This window comes from Camelus ferus, chromosome 13 (assembly GCF_009834535.1).
Source record: "Camelus ferus isolate YT-003-E chromosome 13, BCGSAC_Cfer_1.0, whole genome shotgun sequence".
NCBI lineage: Eukaryota > Metazoa > Chordata > Mammalia > Artiodactyla > Camelidae > Camelus > Camelus ferus.
This window is the reverse complement of record NC_045708.1, coordinates 52,717,811-52,740,488: the sequence shown is the minus strand read 5'-3', so window position 1 is coordinate 52,740,488 and position 22,678 is coordinate 52,717,811. Positions and strand designations below refer to the sequence as shown.

The following is a 22,678-nucleotide window of genomic DNA, read 5'->3' as shown; positions in this document are numbered from 1 at the left end:
TTTTATTGGGAGTGGGGGAGGTAATTAGGTTTATTTATTTATTATGGCTATTTTTTATTTAACTAACATACTGGAGATCAAACCCAGGACTTCATGCAGGCTAGGCATGTGCTCTACCACTGAGCTGTACCCTCCCCGCAAGGTGCTACCCATTTAAAAGAGAATAATGAAGGATTTACAAATCATTTGCATAAATGGGCACTCAAACAGATATATGAGGCTATTACTGAGCCCAGAGGATAATGGTGGTCCTGCTCTTGCCTTCTTGAATCAGCTTGCTTATCTGAGAATTTTTAAATATGATTCTGTGCCTGCCCACAGATAAACCTTCAAAAGAGCATAACAGTTGTACTTCCGCTTTATCTGCCAGTTGAAGTCTCATCTTGGATTGAGGGTCGAATGCATCTCCTGGTCCCTTTGATGTCAAGGTCCGACTGCTGACACCAGTTCATGTTGGTGTTTTGGGGCCTCAAAAAAGCTTTCCATGATCACACAGACTATTGTTCAGTGTTTGTTTCTAATGTACTTATTGTTACTCTAATCCTGACTTTTAGGTTGTGCTAGTAAAATGCCATTGGCTGTACTTTTTCCTGTCATCACTGTATTTATGTGCTCCCCCCAAACTTTTTAAAAAGAAAAATTGTGGTTGAAAAGATATGTACTTATGTTTCTAAGAAGTGATGCAATTGTTTTGGGAAAAATAATGAAACTTTCAGCATATTTCTAAAGTTCTTTTTGTAGCAACACTTCTTGCTGTGTTTTCACAGTCATGGGCGGAGATTTTGCCAACACCCAGCTGTTACTAATCTGATAAATGGCTGAACAAATTGTTTTCTTGAAATGACTCCCCTAAACCTAATTATAAATGACTATGATTACCCAGGATATCTGCCTACATACTAATGATTGTCAGAAATAGAAGGGCTGCGTTGATGTGATTCATTTGAAAATACTCAACATGGACTTAACAACTTCACGTTTCACATTGCAGACTCTGACACTGTACGTGAAACTAAGCCTTCTTCATGGGGGACATAGCTGCCCACACCTGCAGGGGTTCTCCTCTCCGGCGAGGATGGAAGTAGCTACATGGGGCGGTGCAAACAGCAAAAGTCCAGTCAAGGCCACTCCTTGACCAGGTACTAGGAAATTCCTCTGTCTTAGGTTTACTTTAGATGTATGGTCAGTTGTCTGAAAAACAAGTGTATCATTGTATACAGGGATGGGATTAGCAGCCCCCAAATATACTTCTGTAAAAATCTTACGCATGAACAAATAACGAAATCAAACGTGGATGAAAGTCTTTCAAGCAGGAGGTTCTGCTTTGGGGACAAAAGACCAATTTCTAGTGATATTATCAGAAGTGCTGTAAAAAGTTTTAATTTTTTAATTTTTAATTTTTTTTTTTTTAGTGAAAATTTTTATATTTAGAATTAGCCAGCTGGACTGAGTTTAGGTGATTCCAATTTTGTTGACAACATCCAAAGCATCATAGTCAGGAGCCAGTCGTACATGTGCCTTGTTCTCTCCATCAGGCATGATCAGGGTGTGGACCTTGGCCACGTCAGTGTCACAGAGCTCCTTCACAGCCTGTTTGATCTGGCGCTTGTTGGCCTTGACGTCCACAATGAACGCAAGTGTGTTGTTGTCTTCCATCTTCTTCATGGCTGACTCAGTGGTCGGGGGAACGTGACGATGGTGTAGCTGTCAAGCTTGCTTCTCCTAGGGGCGCTCTTCCGAGGACGTTTGGGCTGCCTTCTGAGCCGCCGTGTTTGGGGCCGTCGGAAGGTGGGTGACGTCCAGATCTTTTTTTTGTGTGGCTGTGGACGCCTTTCAGCACTGCTTTCTTGGCCTTCAAAGCCTTTGCTTTGGCTTCGGCTTTGAGAGGGGCCGGGGCTTCCTTCTTCGCTTTCAGGCGCCATCTTCGTGAAAAGCGTAAAAAGTTTTTATATCTCTTATATCTCTACTGGGGAAAGGAAAAAAGGGGGGCGATAACTCTAAGGCCTTCCATTCTCTGCTGATAGAACGATAGCAGATCAGTCAGAAAAAAAGTGTTTCCACCAGATTTTAGAATTGTTTCTTAGTAGGAAGTTTTCTTTCCCTCCTTCCTTCTTTGCTCGCTTTCCTTCCTCCCTCTCTCTTTTCCTATCTCCCTTTCACTTCCTTCCTTCCTTTCAACACTTAAGTTAATAAAATCTTGATTTTGTGTTACCTGGGACTAGGAATCAAAGAACAATGTGAATCTGTACGATGCAAAGAGAAAAGAGAAGTAACAATAGCTAAAATTTGCAATTTATTAATGGTTTCTATTCACTCTCTCATATAATACTCATCACCAGTCTATGAGATTGTTACTCTAAACTTCCATTTTAGAGATAAGAAAATTGAGGCCCATCTCTAAATTAAGGTTTAATTATCTTACTTCCCTAACATCTAACAACTTTAGATGGTGGAATTAATATTCAAACCCAGGTTTGCCTGGATACAAATATTGGGTTTTTATTGTAATTTTCACGATGTTTCCAGTGTTTAAAACTGACTGTGAATAGATACATTTTAGGAATTATATTAGCCACAAGAAAACAATGATAGTTTCTTAAAGAAATGATGGGACTTAAAAATTTAGCATCCTTCCTCATTTCCTTCTCTTTTCATTCATGTAGGAAGGGACGAAAGTTCTCTGAAACTGTGGGTATTATTCTTAGCTGGAACACAAGACTACACAGGATACCTCACCTTAATTTTATTTTTATTTTTTGTTTATTTTTAAAAAATGTTTTATTTTTAGACAATTTTAAAGGGTACTTTCCATTTACAGGTACTACAAACTATTGGCTTTATTCCCCATGTTGTACAAAACATCCTTGAGCCTGTCTTTCACCCCATAGTTTGTACCCCCCACTCCCCCACCCTATATAGCCCCTCCCCACCCACTGGTAACCATGAGTTTGTTCCTATACCTTATCTCACCTTAATTTTATTTTCAAGGGAATATTTGTATTTTTTTAACCCTCATATGTTGTCTTTCTCTCTTTTAGTTATTTTATAAATGTAGAAAGCGTAATTTCACTTTCCCAACTTTTTGATGAAAAAGAAATATCTGCATTCTATGGTTGCATATGCTGATAATGTTATGAGACATTATCAAATTTGCTTCTCCAGAAAAAAAAAAAAGTTATAGTGAAAGGAAGAAAGTGTATTAGACTTGAAATCAGAGGTGTTGGTTTTGGATCTATCTGCTCCCACTTCCCACCTATGTGAGTTTGGTAACTGATTTAAAAGCTTTAAGCTTTGGTTCTATCATCTGCAACAACGCTCTCAATGCTCTTTTGCAGGACTGCTCTGAGGCTAATGTGGAGACAGCACGTAAAGGCACAGTAAATTTTCAAGAGTCCTGCAAACACTCAGCACTAGTACAGCCAGTCCCTGCTCCTGGGCCCATGCAAGACCTGCCAAACTATCGTGGGACTTGTCCCAGCAGATTCTGGACAGCCTTACAAAAGTCTTCTCTAAAGACTACCAGGAGGCCTCCCCAGCTTAGTGGATCTAACAAGCATGAGGGATCCTCTCTGCCATCCCGGGTTCAGGTGGACGGAATCCCAAATCTTCTCTACTGAACACCATGAGACCAATACCCTGTCGGGCTTCAGTCCATGACATCAATTAACTCCTGTCAAAGTGTAGCTATTTTAATGATTGATTTAATAAGTGATACATACCTTCCTGGGAGCAGTTTGTAACAGAGGAATTGGAAGAGGGCAGAGAAAGCACCAGATACACAGAGGGAGAGAAAGAGATGCTCATGACTAGGAAGAAGCTCGAAGAGAGAGAAGGAACGGGGAGGGAGGGGATAAATGACAATTTTTTCCCCCATTTCTGCAGTCTCTTCAGATTCAGTCCTACTCACGTGGTAATAGCCTTCTAGACTGTTAGTCTATTTACCGTTTACCTCATAAAAATAGCTATTTTCATTGAACATCATCTATGGTCTGGCCTCCTGCTAGGCACTTGACACGTTAAATTGTCATAACTCAATTATGTTATTATCTCTCTTTTACAGCTGAGAAAAAGAAGGCTCGGAGAGGGAGGGAGGTACAGAGGCTGGATTAAAACCAGACCCATCTGAATCCAAGCTGCCTCATTTTTGGCCAACTATGCTGTCGGTCATGCTTCTCTAAATTTGGAAGCTTGTATTTTCCTTCACGTCAAGAACGTGAAGGGACCATTAACAGTCAAGAAAATGAGCTCACACCACAGCAGCAGCAGCGGAAGCAACAACAAAACTCCCAAACCTTAGCGTCTCAAAACAGCAAAAGTTCTTCTGCCTTCCTGCAGCGCATCTGCCGAGGGCTGGGTGGGGAGACTGGGCTGTGGGTCACCCTCGTCAGAGACTCAGGCTAACGGAGGCTTCACACGTCGCTGGGCCCTGCCGTGGGGGGAGGGGAGACTTGCGAGGCAGCTCCCAGCTGTTCTAGAACAAGCAGTATGCCGTGCCCACCCTGTGCCGAGGGAAAGAAGAAATGGAAGACCGGGTGAGCAGAATCTCGACAGTAAAGATTGACTAAAAATGAAAAACAAAAAACAAAAAAAACAACTGCAGGAGTACTGAGTTTGTCAAGGGCAAGGTCGTTTCCATCTTAGCTTCTGACTCTAAGCCCACTTGTTTCAAGCCTGAAGCACTGACTGACTCGGCAAAGTGGGAGATTATCAGCAGCCAGCCATCTTCAATATGGGCAGACACAGGCATATTTTTAGCAAAGCTGAAAGAAAACATGTTGGTCACTCAAATTACCCAATTTAGACTTATGGTAAGAACAGCCTATGGTTCAGAACTGCTACCGATGACTGCTTTAGTCAATGGAAAATATTCCATGTCTGTGGGGACAACTCAGCATATCTCTGGAAGAAATGCAAGAGTATTTTGACATTTTGTACAGAAAAACATACATTGGTGTGCTCATAGAATTTGGCGTCCCTTTCAGATGAAATAGTTATGGATTTGCCAACTGAAAATCTGTAAACTGCCCAGGTTATTAAAGTGTATTCTAATTCAAAATCATTTGACTGGCAAAAGCTTCTACTTTCAGGACTCCATAAAACCTAGATTGACCTTGAATTAATAAAACAAAGTCTGATGCAGTGAAAGGGCTTAAAAGAAGGCAGGGTTCTCAACCCATCTTGAAGTTACTGTAAGAGGTTTAGTTAAGGCTCCTTCTCATCTGTTATGTGGGAGATATTAATAAGTAAATGTGCAAGTACTACCATAAAATATATCTCTGTGTCCAAAATATGTCTTTATACCATGACTCTTTCTTCATCTCTAACTCTCCTAATTCAGGAGAAACTCATCTCTCAGCTAGATCACCACCAGTAGCCTCCTAATGAATTTTCTGCCTCCCAACCCATTCATTACTCAGTAGACATAAGCAGCTTTCTTATCCCAGGGCCTTTGCACATGCTAGCCCATTCTTTTTTTTCAATTTCTTACATGGAAAGCTCTATTTCTTCCTTTGATTAACACTTCAATCCTTTCTCAAAGCAGTCTTTCTCCATCTTCCTGTCTGTCATCATTTCCTCTTATTTGCTACCTCTGCTCATTTGTTTCCTTCATGGTGCCTCTCAATTTGTCATTTGTTTTTGCTTGTCTGTTTATTTTCTTGTTTTCTGTGAGTTTGTGAAACTAGAAGGTGAGTTTCATAAGGGCAGAGACTGTCTTGTTCTTGTCCAGCCTTGTCTCTACCAAGCACAGTGCCTGCCACATTGCAGGTAGCAAAGAAATATCTGTGTGATGAGTTAAGGGGCTGTAACGCAGAGTAAGTGAGATAATGAAGTGCATTCTTAAGTACCTAGGTGGCTCTCAGTAAACACTGGTACTCCTCCCCTTCTCTCTACTCGTGTTGCCCAGTCAACCTCCACCTCTTATAAGCTATACATTTCCCTGCTGAAAGCATGTCTCCCCAACACATACAAACCTAGAAATCTAAACTAAATGCAAGCAATAGTGAAGTACAGGGAACAGAGGAGGTTACGCTTGGCTTTGATACATCTGTCTTTAAGTACACCTGTGTTTTCATGAATTACGCAGTGGCACTCTGACATGACATTTTCTGTGCCAAATTTGGAGATTTATAATCAGCTAGCAAACATTTATTTCTCACTATGTCTTTCCGTAGGTTATACAGTATCTCTAAGTTGGTCTTGAGCAGTGTTATTACAAAATTATTTGAATATTTTATTGCCATTTTCTCTTGTTTAAAAAAATGAGTGGAAAATGAAAATACAAATATGCATAAGCTAGTGATAAAAAGTCAGGGTAGGAATACAGTTAAGATGAAAGTGAAACTAATGAAGCATGTAATGGATAGTTAACATTTAGATTTTATTGGACACATTAAAATGAAAATGATTAATACTGTCTTCATTTACAAAGGAAAAGAATAAACTTAAAGAGTAGCATGAAATGCTGGAATTTATTATAAGGCGTTATGTCCAAAAAGGTGAGACATAATTATGAAATTGTTATCAGCGTAGGTCTCTGTGGAACAGAATCCCACTCTAAAATACATTTGTTGCATATTTGACTTTCTTATATTTTTAGTCTGATTTTGCCTGAAAGTAGTGGTTTGCTGACAGATCATGCTCCTTTTTCTCTCTGAAAGATGGACAAACCCACTCTCTCAGTTTACTTACAAGGAACTTACGACTCAGTGATGTGAAGGAATTAGTTCTGCAGGCCTGTCGCAATTCTTCTTGATCAGTTGCCTCTATTACTTTAGAGTCTAGGTCTACAGGCAAAGAGACCAGCACTTACTGAAAAGGAACCCCTCACAGTTCTGGACTAATGCTCATTTATAAATTGTGTTCATTTTGGAGTGGGAGATATTTACCAATGCACAACCAACAGTTCTAGATGCACAAGAAAGACCCTCAAAGTGTCTACTTTGTTTTCTTCTTGGTTAATCCCTTCATAGGCAGTAGGATGTTTACTTTAGTATGTTTCTCCTTTAAGACCAACAAATGTCAATCTGTGGGAACTACACCTTGTGTTTCTGAAACAACTCTGCTTCAAAGAATCAGGTCTAGAAGAATTTTTCTGCCTTTCCTACAAGCCTGCTCTGCTCCTTAACTTCTGCCAGATTGTGCTGGAATATGCCTCTGGACTTGGACACATTCACTCTTTAGATGTGGTGTGTTCCACAGCCACTGAAATTGGCTATGTTCTCAATGTTGCTCTGGATTTGTAGATTTTGGAGTTATGTCCATATTTCCTAGCATTTAGTCCCCAACAAGCCTATCTCTGTTTTCCCTTCACTGTCCATTGCCCTAAAGGCCATTACCATCCTCACTGCACTAGCCTCACTTGAAGTTTTCAATAACCATAAGTGTTTAGCATTTACTGGACGGTGCAGAACATTGTATTGAACAGAGCTCCTCAGGAGTACCCAGATCTTCACTTATCTGTGCCATGTGTGTCTCTTAACAGATGACAACCTGACCAAAATGTGAGCAGCCCCGACTGGAATGCATCAGTGACTGCACAACTCTTTAGCAAGCTGAATCTCAGTACAAATGTCCTTGACATTTTTCTCTTTTCAGTTAATGATGCGTATCTTTGCTTTCCAAACTCTTTCACCAGGCTTACAAAATCCATCATGACCTTTACCATTTTTCTAACTTCATCATCTGGCTTCATTCAAGGGAAAGAGTTCCTTGAAATGTACTCTTCTGAATGAGTTTACATTTCTTGACTCCAATTTTAAACATGTTACTCCCTTTGTCTGGAATGATCCCCACTTCCTGCTAAGTCGTGTTTCAGATATTCTCCGGTGTTGTAGGACACCTTAAGAGGAGGTCCTCGATCTCTTTGGACAATTTAGAGATGTGGGGTTAATTTAATGTTGCCTGACTACTCACATCATTCAACATCAGAAAGCGATTTAGGGTATAGAGAGAATGTGTGACTGTATTTTGCACATAAAAAATTACAAAATACTAAATTTAAATGAAGTGATCTTAACCCCAGAGACTTACACTGTTCCAACAGTTTTGTAAGAGACCTTTTGTATCTTTTTCTGTGGGCATATCCATGTATATGCACGTGTGTGTGTATGTGTGTGTGTGTGTGTGACTTCCTCCCCATCACTAAAAAGTTTTCTCTTAAATCCTTTACCCCACACATGAAGAGACAATGGAGAAGCTCTGTAGATAAGATACAAATTATATTTGAATCTATTCCAATATTTAACTCTAAGAACTTATTTTAATACTGGCAGAGCCTTTGAGAAACATGAAAAAAACATTCATCTTTTTTTCCCCTTTATGATAGCTATAGATAGAGGAACTATTTTAGAAAGAGAAGAATCCACAACAAGAGTAGAATTCTCAGGAGTAGCTCAGCTCCCATCTTGGCTCTGGTCTTTCCTTTAATTCACACCCGACCTCTGTCTGGTTAGGAGCATTTAAAGTAAAGGCTGAATTGTAGCAAAGAATGCAGAAAGTTGTAGCAGCCCCACTGAAGATCCTTCCTGGTATTAAAATGTATTAGTACTAATACATTTGAGTGGATATAAATCGTGAGCTGGCATCTCACACTGCTTCTTCCTTGGCTTTCCCTGGTCTCCCTGTCTCCAACTTTTTAAAACATTTTTTTTGATTAAAGTATAGTTGATGTATAATGTTGTGTTAGCTTCAGGTGTAAAGCAAAGTGATTCAGTTTTATATACATATAAAACTTTTTCAGATCCTTTTCTGTTGTAGTTTATTATAAGACACTGAATAGAGTTCCCTGTGCTATATAGTAAATCCTTGTTGTTTAGAGCTGAGGACAAAGGTTTCTGTAGGAAATGTCTTTACTTTGTGACAAAAATACAAGATGTCCTCTCTGACATTTTTACTCAAGACTTGAGAATTTAAACTGATGTGCATGTTTCAGATTGGTAAGAAAATGAAAAGAAAACTTAGACTTATAACATAACTGCAGTTGAGTATCATCCTGAAAACGTAGTAACTTTAACAAAGACTTCACACATCCCATTCAATGAATGCCAGTTTGACCAAGATCAGAATATTCACCTTAATTTTCAAGCATTTGACCAAGGACTCATAATCTTAATTATGCCCAGAATGTGGATCGACTTGAGAAATTATTCTCAATTTAGATTAAATGCTGCCGATCATTTTTCTTTCTCGGTGCAAGGCCTGCTTCAGAAAGACATGCTTATCGGTTTCTGTATAATTTAAAAATATCTTGTACAGGAATGAAGTACATGAAAGAATAATCAGACACGCTTGCTAAACTAATCGTACATGGAAGTGTGCCAGTCTCCAGTCTCAGTGATTAGATATGTCTCTCCACTTTCTTTACATAACACAAAAATGAGTGTGCATTAGTATGCAGCTATTTTCAGATTAATGGCAACATGTGCAGCTCAAAGGTTCATGTTCACTTTGTCAGGGAGTGTTGGTTTCAACTATGACAGTGGTCACTCGGTCCTCGGGCAGTGAGGCATGGTCAGGCTCTCCCTCAGGCATTACAGGCAAACCCTACTCTTCCACTACACCCACTATGTCTTCAGCCCTGATGAAATCTGTGCTTGTGTTCTCTGGTACTTAGGTTATGTTTTGATTAATATGGGCATTAAAAAAAATATTTTGTTCCTTAGGAATCCCAAGCACAAACAATCATGCATCCTACCAAAACAAAACAAACCATAGCATGTAAAAGTGTACGTTTTTAGATCCTATATGCATAGATAAATAAACAAAAGTTTATGGAGTGTAACTGTCTCTAAACAATATCACGCTGCTTATTTGCGTTGCAAGGACTGAACACTGACGAAGCCGTGCGTGACCCCACCAGCTCTGCTGAGTCCCGGCAGAGCAAACTGAAGCTCGATGAGCCGTCTACAGCAGCGTGTTCTCTGATGCAAAAGTTCACTTGCATTATTTTTCTAGACATGTGGAGCTCCCCTTTACATTTGGAGGGTAAGGGAAAGTGAGTTTGTTGAGCATCTGCTTTAGCTGAAACGCGGTGCTGGATATATCCATATATGAGGTCATGTTTAATTCTAACACTCACCCTTAAAGTTAAAATTCTTACCTCTATTTTACCAATGAGGAAACAAAGTCATATAGCAGATAACTGACTTTCCCAAAAATACACCACTGAGGTGAAGATTTAAACCCAGGTCTGGGTCCCTTGAATTTACTGCTGTTCTAATTTACCATGCTGCTTCAGGTCACTGAGAACCTTCTTACGTAGTTGTACCAGGAATGATGTAAACCTACTCAAGGACACGCAGGGGCAAACCAACGAGGGAAAGTAAAGTGTAACAGGACATGAGACCTGTGACCACGCACACCTGATTCCTGGAGCAAAACCAGTCAGGACTCCAGCCAGACGGGCCGGGGGTCAGATCTGAGCCACAATCCCGCTGGAGATAGGAATGTCAAACAGAACATTGAAGCAGGATCTGTAGCAGGGTGTTGGGGTGCATTTTCTTGGATCAGATTTTGTGTCTTACTGCTTTCAGTTTCTCCAAGTTAGGAGGGGCTATGTCTAGTTTGTTTTTAAGCTCAGAAAATATAAGAGTTACATTGTAGAGAGAAGCAATAGGTAATAGCAGGAAAATTAAGCAAAGACTTTGATGTCAGGCACCCTGGGTTTTAATATATTCTCAGCCACTAGCTAATTATGCGACAGGAGTCGTTATTTAAGCTCTCTGAGCTTTGGGTTCTTCACCTGAGTTCCTCAAAGAGTAAATGGAAAGGTAAATTAGCAAAAGTAAAGCACCAAGTATATAGTCAGTACCCCCAAAAAGTCCCTGTTCATATTCCTGTGCTGTCTTCATAGTTGTGGAGATTTTAATATTAATCGACACGCCACGCACAGGGTTAGTTCCCTTATGTACAGCCTCTGTAATTTGTATGACAACCACAGCCAGAAACCATAATTAGATAGATGTCTCTCATTACTTTGTGTTAAATGAGTTGGAGAAGAAACAGTCTAGAGACGTGGAAATCCGTCACCAGGCTTTTACCCTATTCAGCTGGGAAGGTCTCATTAAGACGGTGGTAGTGAGATGAAGAAAGAAAAACTACGTAGGACTTGGCATTTGGAAGACAAATGTTGTAACTGATTGGCTCTGGTGGCAAGGAAGAGCGAGGACTTAAATAGTAACCCTTTTTATCTACTCCCTCTAATTAAAATCCAGTGATGATAAGGCACCAATTGGGCAGAATATTCTCATGAAGAGACAAGGAAGTAAAAAGACATAAGCAAAAATGACATGGTAGGCAGCATTCGACTTCTTCACTCAGTACCAGTAGATATTTCCTGAGTGTCTACCATATGTCAGATACAGTGCTCAGCATTAAATAGATACACATAATAAAACTTCACCTCCTGAGAGATATACAGAGAAATGATATCCAAGCTCATCTGGACTTTTGGGTTGTTAAATAACAACCAAAAAACCGCACCTTGCACTGGCTTTCAAAAAGGATATTTACTGATGAAATAACTGAAGGGTCTGGGGCTTTGGAAGAGTCTGGTGCTCAGATGATGTATGAAGAATCTGGGTGTTTTATGTCTTTTGTTATGCATTCCTCTCCATTGGTTTCATTCTCAGGAAGGTTATCGTTTCGTGATGGCAAGATAACCAGCAGCAGCTCCAGGCTGTCATCCTACTAGTTAAGCCATCTCAGTGGGAAAAAAATGCTTCATCTTCTCACAACTTCTCGATAGTTCTACTGAATATTGCTGATGGAGACATTAGCCTAATTGGAATTATACTTCCCTTCTTGAACTAAGTACTATGGCCTGGGGTTGGTGCTAAAGCACCTCATGAACTAGAATAAAGGCAAATGGCTCCAAGAAGGATGATCAAAGTGTTATTACCAGAATCAAAGGTGAAGGAAATGAGTGATCAAAAATTACAGATGTCAAGTATATTCTCTAGCTGATTCAAGCAAGAATCTCTCTTGATACAAATAGCAGTAGGGGTAGGGATAGCTCAGTGGTAGAGTGCATGCTTAGTATGCACAAGGTCCTGGGTTCAATCCCTAGTATCTCCATTAAAAACAAACAAACAAACAAAAAATGATCATGTGACCACTGAGTGAGTTAGAAACATGAATCAAAAACTCCAGTGAAAGATCCTATTGGGTAATTTAAAAAATGCCAAATAAACAATGAAATAACACCCAGATGTTAGAAAATGCTTGAAGTTCCTTAAATAATGCTACTAAATTCAGGAAATAAAAATGTAAAATGTTTTCAAAATATGACACCATCATGGAATGATTCCCCAAACATGGATATTCCCTTTCAGTTAGGAAATGATGGTAAACTTTACAAATCATCATTATAATTTCAACAATATAATTTACAAATCATAGTTGAGTTAATTTTGCTGAAGAACTCTACCGTGATTTGACCTGCCCTGTTTAATCTGGTGCTCAGGCTCAAGCGTGATGCATGAGCACAGACTCATATTTAATGTCTTAGCTTTTCATCCTCTTCTGAGTTCTGATTTCTATTTTTATTTCTATATCACAAAGAATTTTAAGGAAGTCTTTTGCTAAAATGTACTATATTCCACCCTTCTTTTTTTGAAGAAAGGTATAAATGGCATTTTGAAATAGATACCTGCATTCCAGACTGCAGTCTTTTAGCTACAGATTTGAGTTTGCCTCCAAAGTTTTGTCTTTGTTTCAAAATTTAAAGTTGAATAAGACTTAACGCTAACCCAGTTTGGTGAGTATGAAAATATAGAACAAACTTTCTGTTCTCTGAAATAAGATAAAAGTGAAATATACTTGAAAGCAAAACTAGCCAACTGCTTTAAATGATATGTAAATATAATAAACAATGGTTAATTTTTATGTCTTTAAAAGATCCCTTCATTTTCATATTTTGTATTTAATTAATCATGTAAAATAATAAAGAAGCATCATGGATTTCTTTAATTGGTACAGAGAGTCCAAAGCCATCTAGATTTCTAGATTTGTTTTTGTTGTTGTTGCTTTTTGTTTTTTTTGTTTTGGCGGGGGGTGACCAACTTCAAATTGGATTGAAGACACTTAGGTACATCTACGTCTGCAAAATGCTCTTCACCTAAATATTCCTTTTGATGTTCCCCAGAGATTTAACTGATTCCCTTTGCATAGCATATTCTTTGTGGATCATGTGGCTTAAATTCACATCCACATGCTAATGGCTCCCAAGTATCTCTCCTGTTGGGACTTCCCGCCTGTATATCCAATGGCTGGCTGGACATTACATTCAGTGCCACTCACAACCTGCTTCCAAAGCCTGCTTCTTCCCCAGGGCTCCTGTGCCCTGGCCACCAACCCCAGAATCAGCCTGGATGATGTTCCATCCCTCCTGTTATATCCATATATGTGCCAAATCTACCTCATTAATGCCTGGAGTCTGTCCATTTGTCTCTTTCCCCATTGCAGCTAAATTAGTTCAAGCTGCCCTTATCTTAGGGTTTACTCTATAAGCCCCGGCTCTATCCTCAGTGTCCCACACCAAAACCTATTCACTGTGCAGCCAAAGTGTCCTCTCTTCCGTATCAGCTCTCCATGCTGCAGCCATGGAGATATTTCTAAAGCAGAAATATAGCTTTGGCACTTTGTTGATTGGAAGTTTTAAGAATTTCTCATTTCTCCAGAATTAATTCCAAACTTTTTAGCACCACATATATGGTCCTTAAGAACTGAGGACCTTTATACTTCTATTCTTGGTTTAGTTCCTTATGTACCAGGCTCATCTGCAGCATCCTGGACTTGGCTGAGGCTTTTCCTCAGCTCAGATTCTAATTCTCACCCCCACCACCTCATCCTGTTGCTATCTCGTCCTCTTTCAAGACATAGTTTCTAAAAACTTTTTTTATTTTTATTTTTCATTTTAATTTTTTTCATTGAAGTATAGTTGATTTACAACACTGTGTTAGTTTCAGATACACAGAAAAGTGATTCAGATATATGTGTATATGTGTATATATATATATATATATATATATATATATATATATATATTCTTTTTCAGATTCTTTTCCATTATAGGTTATTACAAGATATTGAATATAGTTCCCTGTGCTACACAGTAGGATCTTATTGTTTATCTATTTTATATACAGTAGTTTGTATCTGCTAATCCCAGACTCCTAATTTATCCCCCACTACTTTCCTCTTTGGTAACCATAGATTTGTTTTCTGTGAGTCTATTTCTGTTTTGTAAATAAGCTCATTTATATCACTTTTTAAAGATTCCACATATAAGTGATGTCATATATTTGTCTGTCTGACTTACATCACTTAGTATGATAATCATTAGGCCTATCCTGTAAATGGCATTATTTCATTCATTTTTCTTTTTATGGCTGAGTAATATTCCATTATATGTGTATATATATCACATCTTTATCCACTCATCTGTCAATGGACATTTAAGTTGCTTCCATGCCTTGGCTATTGTAAATAGTGCTGCTATGAACATTGGGGTGCATGTATCTTTTCGAATTAAGAGTTTTTCCAATTATATGCCCAGGAGTGAGATCGTGGATCATATGATAACTCTAATTTTAGTTTTTAAGGAACTTCCATGCTGTTCTCCATCATGGCTGCACCGAATTACATTCCCACCAACAGTGTAGAAGTGTTCCCTTTTCTCCACACCCTCTCCAGCATCTTCCATTTGTAGACTTTTTTTTCTTTAATTTTTTTAATTGTTTGAGGGGAGGTAATTAGGTTTATTGATTTATTTACTATGGAGGTACTGGGGATTGAACCCAGGACTTGTGCATGCTAAGCATGTGCTCTACCACTGAGCTATACCCTCCCCCTCCATTTGCAGACTTTTTAACGATGATCATTCTGAACTGTGTGAGGTGACACCTTATTATAGTTTTGATTTGCATTTCTCTAATAATTAGCAATGTTGAGCATCTCTTCATGTGCCTATTGGCCATCTGTATGTCAAGACTTAGTTTTTATTTTACTGCCCTGGTGAATTTTTTTCTGACCGATGGATTTTACATTCTTCTGGTATATTTCTTCAGTACCCTGTTCTTACTCCAGCAGTCTGCTCATCATATCAAATTTCAATAGCCAGTTAATTTACCCCTCTTTCTTCATGGATTGCAAGCTCCTTGAAGTCCTCCTTGATGGCAGGGAATATTCTTTTTTTTTAACCCATGTCTCCTCAGTGTCTAGCACAGGCCCTGAAATAAAGTAGTCACTCCATTAATATTTGTCGATTAAATGAATGGATACCAGTTAGGTCCTTCTTACATAGATGTGACAAGTGTTTCAACTTGATTATTACCTGCAAACATCATCTTATCTCATAAAGGATCCTTTCATCAGTTTGTAATGAATACCTAAAATTTTGCCATAATAGAAGCATTCGTTTTGGTAAAAATAAATAAATAGATAAACAAAGAAATGAAAAAATATATACACTTTCAGTAGGAGGTGAAGATATACACACACATCTTTGGAAAGAGGAGAAGAAACTGGTTTAATTCTTAAAATCATTTGTTTCAGATTGATAATGAAAGAATATAAATATCTGGATTCCTTAAAAAGTCAGTTTCTTCCAATCTATTATTACCTTCAAATGAATTAAGAATAAATGACCATTAAATAGGATTCAGAGGCATTATATTAACTTCAGTGAAAGGAGACACAACCTCAGTGTATTCGTTTTTATGGCTCTATAACAAATTACCACAAACTCAGGAGCTTCAAGGTGGCCAAGAGTTGATTTATGTGAAGTAAAATTAACAGGCACAAGAAAGAGCATTAGAGGTTGCAAAATTCCTGGCTACCACCTTTGGGCAAAGACATGGTGGTTTTTCATTGAGTAGAGACTTCAAGTCATTGTTCTTATGTTTCACAGCAGAATATCAATACCCAAATGACTGACATTTAAATGTTTTGATAAATTTTTCTTAATCAACATCCTCGAAGGTACACATTTCAGGAGGTCTCCAGAAAGCTCAGCATCGACTTGACTGCTACTCTCCAATTGCAGAAAAGATGGTTATGATGAGTAATAACCAAAGAGACAACTGAAATGTTATTTTATGATGGATTAACGTCTCTAAAACTCAGTTTTTTCTGGGCCACATTCCCATGTTAAACGTACATTCCCCTATCAAGGAAGAGTGGCCAAGAAGCTTTGATCAGGAAGCTGAATTATCAGTGAAAGACCTTAGTGGTGCCCGTGAACCCATGGGAAAGAGACACTGTTCTGAAAACCATTGAGACTTTGCAAACCCAGTGGAGTGTAACTAGTATGGAATAGGGGTGAGGGTAGAAGGGAGGAGAGGCTGGTGATGTTCTTGTTGAGAGAAGTTATCAACAATGTATAGAAGACCTGGGAAATCGTCTCCATAGAAGTTAGTGCCAGGAAAGTTTTCTCTTCTGAAAAACAGGTTTGCTTTTTATTATCAAATATGAAGAGTTATGTAACCATTTCAATTTCTGTTTTGCCTTGGCTGCCAAAATCTCAGCATTAATAAGTGTGCATCTCCTCCCTGGGTTCCTGGGATATTTTGCTTCTCATTTCTCTACCTGATTGTTAATATCTTTCATTCTTTATTTTGGCTCTCTGCATACATTGCATACATCTGTTCACATAAACTATTAAAGACATATAAAAGTTGTATAAAGATATATAGACATATAAAAGTCATACAAAGACGTATAAAAGTCTTTGTCGCAATAGGTGAGCATGGTTTGTAGATCCATAGAACATAGCATGTTAGAGAATGTAGCAGAAATGTGCAAAATGAGGGATTTAATATCTTACATGCAATCAACAAACATATATGTGTAAAAATAGATAGAAGTAGGGAGGACACCTGGGGAAGCCCATGAGCAGGACAGGGTGGGAGAGAGGAAGCCTGTTTTCAGAGAAGAAGAGAATACTGTTTATTTAGTAACCAAATGAAACATTTAGACTTGGGAGACTAGGTTCACATAAACATTATTCAAGGCTCATAGCTCTTCACCTTTTTTGGTGGGTGGTACAGGTATTCATAGACCTCTCTGAGACTATTTTGAAACGTTTGGACTCCCCTCTTACAAAAATTCAAACTCATACACATGAACTAGTTTCAAAGGATTCTCAAATCTCCTAAGGTTCATCCACGGATCTTCTCTAAGGAACTCTAATAAAGAACTCCCTCTCTATGAATATATTCTGATTTATAAAATAAAATTTAACAACTTGTCAAACTTAAAAAGTACATTTTTACCAAACAGTATTCAGAAGGGAGTATTTTCCCAGGCTTTATTGCTATTGCCGACTAGCTCTTGGAACCCAACCTTGACTTATAGATGCTGAATGGAAAGGCTTTGAAGAGGAGAGGAAGAGAGATGGTTAATGAAATCTCAGGGCCAACGGGCAATTCTGCTGCTTTGTTTTTCCCTCCTTCTAAACCAGCTCCTAGGAATTACCCCTATTCCACATTTTCCCCCCAAATCCTTCTTATAAGTAGCAAGTGACCCTGGGCAGATTGCTAAATCTCATTTTTTCATACTGGAAAAAAAATACAGATAATAACATCTGTTTAATTACTGCCAGGAATAAATCATATAACGTAAGGACATTGCCTGAAATAATAGCTGGAATATACTGGAATGGTGATCAATACGTTTAGCTTTTTACATTGTAGCAAATTATGTGACTTTTAGAAAATTTCTGGAAAGAGCAAGCAGGTAGAGAATCTGACCTAGGGAGTTTGAGAAAATAGAGGGATAAAAAGAAAGGCTTCCTCTGGTTATTTCCTGTGCCAGCATGTGGGGAAACAGCAGTGTCTTCCTAAGTACCAAGAGCAGAAAAAATGTGCAGTGATGCAGAGAAGCCAGCTCTCACATCAGAAAGAGCTGTGGTTTTTCTTCAGGTTATCAGTATGCATTTGGATGTGTCTGATGACCTAGTCTGAAATTATCTGAAATGTAACGGCATGAATCACACTGCCCTAAACCCACACACGATTCAGGGTATGGCCATTACACACAGAACCTTTATTAGCTGTGCTCCACTGCCTGGTAAATCTGTTGTGCTGAGAGAAGATACGTGTTGCATTAAAAGCAATAACTGAAGTTGCTGGAGTCGGGGACCTTACAATACACTTCACACCAAATAAGTGATATTATTTCAGTAGTTTGCTGAGAAATGTTACATGGTTCATAAGAAACACAAAGTTATAGGCATCTTTGATGACACCAAATAAAAACCATACCAGCTGACACCAGTCCTGGTTCTGAATTTCCAATTGTCACAAGTGATTTTTACCTGCTTTTCTTCTTCACCCCGAACTCACCGTGTTTATATTCATAACATTCCTATCGACATGAGACCAGTTGCAGCCTTTAATTTTCCCATGCGTTTAAACGGCATCCACCTTGTTTTGGGCCAAAAGGGCTCTATTAAGCCTGCAAAATGGAAAAAAAAAAAACATCTTGAGCAGGAACTTCTCCCCCTTCTGGGTACTTTTGTGGTTATTACTCTTTTTCCTCCGACTGAAACATTGCTTTCAGCCAACTGTCAACGTCCTCCTTTCCTAGATTTTAACTGATAAAGTATTTATTCTCTCAGAAGACAGATGAGAGAAAAACCAAAAGACTGACTCTTCAGTGATGGAGTTTTAAGGACTATGCTAAACATAAGGTAGACATGTTACCCCAAAAGTAAAGACCCCAGTTCTTATCATATCTGAAAGATAAGTTTAGTCGGGAGACGGTGTGTTGTGTACTGAAAGATTTTAAAAGATATACTTGGAAAACACACCCGCAAGAACAGGAGGTGGGCTGATCCAAGGCTGTCTCCCCTTTCTCTTATACTCTCGCTTAGAAGTGGTCTTTTGACTGATTGGTGGCTTTCGTCCCTGAAAAGCTTAGTCATGTTTGGCCCCTTTTACGCTTGTCCTTACCCATGGTGTATATAGAAAAACCCTTGGCCGGGGGTTGGGGGGGAGCTAAACTGCAGTGCTAAATATAATAACATTACGTTGTGTCCGATTAAGTCCTCTCTGCTACCGCAGTTGTGACTGTCGGGTTCTAACCAGTTTCTTGCTGCTGCTCATTTAGAAGAAGTAAAGCCCTTTATGCTGTAGGCAGGCATAATACCATCATCTGGACCAACCTCCCTCTCCTCCACCTACCTGCCGGGTGCCCCCACTTATCTAACTACCGAGCAGATATATCTGGGAGGTGGGGTCTTTCCCGACACTTTTCAAATAATGCAGGTCTCATTACAAACAATCATGCCTTTACAGTGAAGAACACCTAAAAAGAATCTAAACAATCTCTGTTCTCTTTTGTTACTTCAACAAAAGAGCTTCAGCTTCCTAAAATCCTGCTTTATTTAGGTTGCTATCCAATCAAAGAACCTACAAGGGCTCTTCCATTTTTCAGGCTACTGAAATTAAACACTTCTCTGTCAGATCCTCAATCTGATTTTACCTTCGCAGTTGATTTCTCTTCCAGATTGCAGATGTCTTAAATTCTGGAATGATATTACAGAATGAAATTCCTAGTGTAGGAATACCATCTAGGGTTGGTGCCTTACGCTTGTTAAAGTTTCAGATTAAATAGTGAATAAATGAAATCGTTAATGATGAAACTTTGCTGTGTCTGTTCTCTGGACTCCACTATTCTCTCTCTAACCTTGATATCTTTGCCTCTGCTATTCTTGCACCTGGAAAGCACACTTCATTCTACATCAGTGGGTGTAGTGTGCACTAGAATCACCCGGAGGGCTTGTCAAAACAAAGTCTGCTTGTCTTCATCCCGGAGTTCCAAGGTACAGCTCAAGAATTTGCATTTCAAGCAAGTTCCCAAGAGATGTGAATGACGCTAGTCTGGGGACTATACTTTGAGAGCTCAGGTAACTTCTGAAACATACCTTGTATTTCACATTTTTTGAATGGTGATGTCCTTTCATATGATTTGAATCCGTATTGATGTCTACTACTTGTAATCTTTTTCTTCTGTTTTTTATATTTCTATTTTTTTATATTTTTAGAAACACATGGGTGATAAACACATGGGTCTATTATCCAAAAGCTTGATGCTTTCACATCCTAACCCCAACCATGCTGAACTTCTCACTTTTTACTTGAAAAGGTCATGTATCTTTGTGGCTTCATGCTTTTTCTTTTTCCTGACATACCTTCAATCCTTTTCAAGGTCTTCGTAAACTCTAAGACCTAGATCTGCTATCCCCTCTTTTGTAAAGTCTTCTTTGAATTTCTTGGAAATTACCACTCCCTACCCCATCTCTTTGCTCCCATGGATCACTTAACTTAATCAATACTGTTGAGAATATCTGTATTCTTTTTTTTTATTTTAATGTATTTTATTGAGGTACAATTTACATACAGTAAGTATCCATTTTAAGTGCATGTCTGTGAGTCTTGACAAGTGTGTGCATCTGTGTAACCATGACTATAGTCATGATATATGAAGTATTTCTATCACACTAAAAAGATCTCTGTGCTTCTTTCCATCTGTGGCCTTAGGAAACCAACAATTTGCTTTCTGTTACCTTAGATTAGATTTGCCTTTTTTAGAATTTCATGAAAATTGAATTGCACGCAGTGTACTCTTTTGTGTCTGACTTCTTTTGAGAGTATCTGTATTCATTTATTTCAAGCATAAATAATTTCGCATTCATTTATTTTGAAGCAGATCATACTTATGTTGTTATCCAAGCACAATGCCTCACTGAAAGTATTTTTGAAAGATATCAACTTTTGGTAAAATATGGTGTTATGTAAAAGCAAACACAAACAATAAAGTCCAATCAAAACAACAATGAAAAATTAATATGCTATAAATAGAACTTCTACACTGAAGTGCTCCGCACAATATTGAAAAATCAATTGGCAATCCAGGTGGACCCTCTTATGAAGGCAAAATTCCAGATTCTATGAATAATTTACACTAAAGACATGGAAACAACCCACATGCCCATCAAGAGATGATTGGTTAAGGAAAAGTTGCATATATATATATGCAGTAACATTGCAGTAACATGGATGGACCTAGAGAATATCATACTTAGTGAGGTATATCAGACAGAGAAAGACAAATATATCACTTATATGTAGAATCCAAAATAACATAAATAAATCTATATATAAAACAGAAACAGACATAGGAAACAAACTTATGGTTACCAAAGGGGAAAGGAGGCGGACAGGAAGGGATAAATTAGGAGTTTGAGATTAACAGATACAAACTACTGTACATGAAATAGATAAACAATAAGGATTTACTGAATAATACAGGGAACTATATTCAATATCTTATAATAACCTATAATGGAAAAGAAAACGAAAAAAATACATAACTGAATCACTTTGCTGTATACCTGAAACTAACACAACATGGTAAATCAGCTACATTTCAATCAAAAATAAAAATTTAAGCTAACAGTATGCCAAAAACAGATTAAAAACAATTTATTTCCACTTCCGTTTACAATAAGAACTGAGCAGTAAGAATAGGCAAAAATGAGAAATATCCCCACTTAGTCTAAATTAGACTACCTAGATGAAAATTAGAGAAGGAGCCGAAGAAACACCTAGATTTGCTGGTGTAGTACAAACGTGTGCAAAAAGAAAAAAGCGTCTCTAACATCATCCACAGTGAGAAATTTCTGAAATTAGATCCCATGGCCTCTTATTTACTATTTCTGCCTTTAATGTGCTTCCTCCCAAAGATTTGATTCTATTCCTCAGATCTCCTAGATGCTTTCTTACACTTGACTTAAGGATCAAGCCATCTTGGTGGGCTCACTGTGGACATAGTCTTCTTTCTTTATCTTTGGTTCAAAACGTAAACCACCTGTAACCTCAACGATATTTTGTACAAGATGGTTATGTTTGGATCTGAACGTATCTTAAAGAGCCAAGAAAAGAAAGTTTAGAGCCGCTGGGTTAAAGGCCACTTTGAGGAAGTAATCATTTTGACAGCTGACATTACGGCTTGCCATAAACTAGATCAACTGTTTCTTGTGGAAGTTTTGTTTCTGTTGTCCTAGATGCTTCTGTCAGGAAAGGAGGTCTGGAGAGTGTTTCAGAAAGCATGCTTTTTATAATTCAAATGATAAATTGTCTTACGTAACCATCACACTTATTTACATCTTCAAACTGATGTAGGCAAATCCTCTGGAATTTGTACTATTATGTGTATTGCCTGTACCCACATATCAATGCAGATAACTAATCTTCCTTACAGTCAATTCATGAGCATTTTTGTAGTTGCACATTTTTAAAGCTATCCTGGGGATGCGCAGGCCACGTTTGCTGATACAAAAACCAAGCAGGGAGAAACTGAGTTTCCTGAGCATAAATGGAGTTAATGTTAAGCTACAGGGCGAGGATGTAGAAGCTTAAGAGAAGTTCAGCTTTGGCAAAGTAAGTTCACTCAGCAGAAGTAGCTGAATTCCAGAAGTGGAACCGTTCACCTTGAGATACGCGTTACATTTATGGTGTAACATGCCCACGATGACGAATATCACTCCTGGGTATGCTCAGAGACACGTGACAGGGGAAGGAAAAAAACCCAGAATTTTATAGGTCAATTTTGTTGGTTAATTTTGGTAAAAGCTCCAGCTGAAGTTGTTGGTTGAGATCATTTTGTCTTGTGG

At 38.4% G+C, this 22,678-nt stretch overlaps 1 long non-coding RNA gene and 1 pseudogene across 1 annotated transcript; one reads left to right on the top strand and one right to left on the bottom strand.

Annotated features, from left to right (window-relative positions):
* Nucleotides 1–1,405: 1,405 nt before the first annotated feature.
* On the bottom strand, nt 1,406–17,898 carry LOC102506429 (annotated as a pseudogene).
* Nucleotides 1,805–22,479, top strand: LOC116668074. The gene is made up of 3 exons (XR_004325154.1): nt 1,805–1,935; nt 18,094–18,099; nt 22,469–22,479. It is a non-coding gene; the product is annotated as an uncharacterized LOC116668074 (long non-coding RNA).
* Nucleotides 22,480–22,678: the final 199 nt, after the last annotated feature.